Source organism: Petaurus breviceps, unplaced genomic scaffold (assembly GCF_028583685.1).
Source record: "Petaurus breviceps papuanus isolate PSGF00001 unplaced genomic scaffold, PetGlider_PUasm1.0 126, whole genome shotgun sequence".
Classification (NCBI taxonomy): Eukaryota; Metazoa; Chordata; class Mammalia; order Diprotodontia; family Petauridae; genus Petaurus; species Petaurus breviceps.
Window position 1 is genome coordinate 52,661,054 of NW_027185655.1, and position 1,897 is coordinate 52,662,950.

Sequence of the window (1,897 nt, forward strand, 5' to 3'; positions counted from 1 at the left end):
TCTCTCTCTCTCTCTCTCTCTCTCTCTCTCTCTCTCTCTCTCTCTCTGTCTTTCTGTCTGTCTCTCTGTCTGTCTTTATGTCTGTCTCTCGGTCTGTCTCTTTTGCTTTTTGGAGGGCAAATTGCAAATTTGGGGTTAAGTGATTTGCCCAAGTTTTTATGTTAGGTGTCTGAAGCCGGATTCGAATTCGGGTCTTCCTGACTCTAGGGCTGGTGCTCTATTCATTGCGCCACCTAGCCACCCTTGTATCTCTTAATATACTGTACTTTCACCTTTTAACTTGTGTGTGTTTATTTATGCACATCATATCTTCCACAGAAAAGCTTACAAACTCTATGAGGACAAAGAACATGACTTATATTTAACCCTCCTCATCTGTAAGGAAGGAAGGAGAAAGGAAGGGATAATGATGGTTGATGATGATGATGAAAACATGATTTCCATTCACAAAATTCTTAAACCCTAAATACATGTTCTCCAAATCCTTTTCAAGTTCCATTGTTGAATATTCATCATCTGTCATGAAAAGCAGTCAGACCAGAGTTTAAAGCAGGTGTGTAGTATCTCTATTTACTCATGAAACATTAATAGTATAAATGCTAAGGACCAGTAGACGAAAACAAAGATCTTGTTCCTGAGACTACTTTACTCAAGTGAAATGGAATTGTCTTAGAAAATGAATCTGGCTCTTTTCATGAGATCCTTCCATATATATACAATGCACAATATTACTTAAACATACGTAGCATTAACATTTTTAAAGACATATTTTAAAGTCAAATAAATAAGGCCTTTAGTTGTAAGAAAACATTATTTTTCCCATTATGAATTTAATTTCTGTTAGGAATTAGTGTCCATTACTTCTCTAGATTCCAGGGAGAAATCTCCATCTAAATGTAGGCCTAACATTCTTTTGATTTTCAAATTGTATGTGGAGTTTTTGAAGAGTAAAAGTTTCTGTACCAACTAAAGGATTTATTTGTTTTGTCTATAAAAAAGACATTCAACTCTAGGCCTTCAAAATGCCTTTATAAGAATGCCTGTTTCTTAGCTGGGGATTCATTGACCTGGGAAGTGAGTTCTAAATAATATCAGGCAAGAACCATTGGTGGAGGAGAGAGCTGGGAAGGAAAAGGGAACTGGAGGGAACATATTAAGATCTGCTATAAAGTCTGAACTGCTGAAATTCTCAATGCCCAGATGAGAAAACTGCCATAAAGATACACATTTCCAAAGAGGTCTTTGCCCATTCGGGGTAAAAACTAAAGGGCTCTTTTGTCTGCTTGCTTTTTTTTTAATCTGGAGATTTTTTGTTTTGCAGAAAATTCAACATTGTCGGTGCTTGTGTTTGGTTTCTCCGGGTAAAAGTCGCTTTTGCCAATTTCCAAGGAAGAGAAATGGTTTCTCAAAGTTTTGGAGCATGAGATAAAGGCGTCAATATAAAATAAAGTAGCAAGTGCAAGTACATTAAGTGTCAGAGCTTAAACAATTAACAAATGAAAATTCCTTTCCCCCTTTTCACCAGTCCCTCCTGTCTCTCTTCTGCCTCCCCTTAAGAATACAGGTTGCCGGGGTGGTGGTAAGCCTGATGACAAGAGATCTGGGTAAAATGCCACTACACCCCAAGAGCGAGGAAAGCAGAGGGAGAGAAGGACTTATAGCTCAGTTTGGGACGCAAGACCAAAAATCGTGGTTATTGGGAGACGCGGAAGGAAGGATGCTGAGGTAGATCCTGAAAGACCGGGGCAGGGGGGGCTGGGATGCTCCGGAAAAAGGGGGGAAAAACACAGATCCCCCGCAACACCCCCCCACCCCCCACACCCCACCCACCACCCCCCACCACCCCTCGCGGGGGGGGGTGGGAGACGTGAGTGACTGCGCGCGGGTAACAACCTGC

At 41.0% G+C, this 1,897-nt stretch overlaps 1 protein-coding gene across 1 annotated transcript in view; it reads right to left on the bottom strand.

Moving 5' to 3' along the window:
- FAM149A (family with sequence similarity 149 member A) overlaps window positions 1-1,897 on the bottom strand; it is an 85,711-nt gene that overhangs the window by 81,974 nt on the left and 1,840 nt on the right. The gene's annotated exons all lie outside the window — the stretch shown is intronic.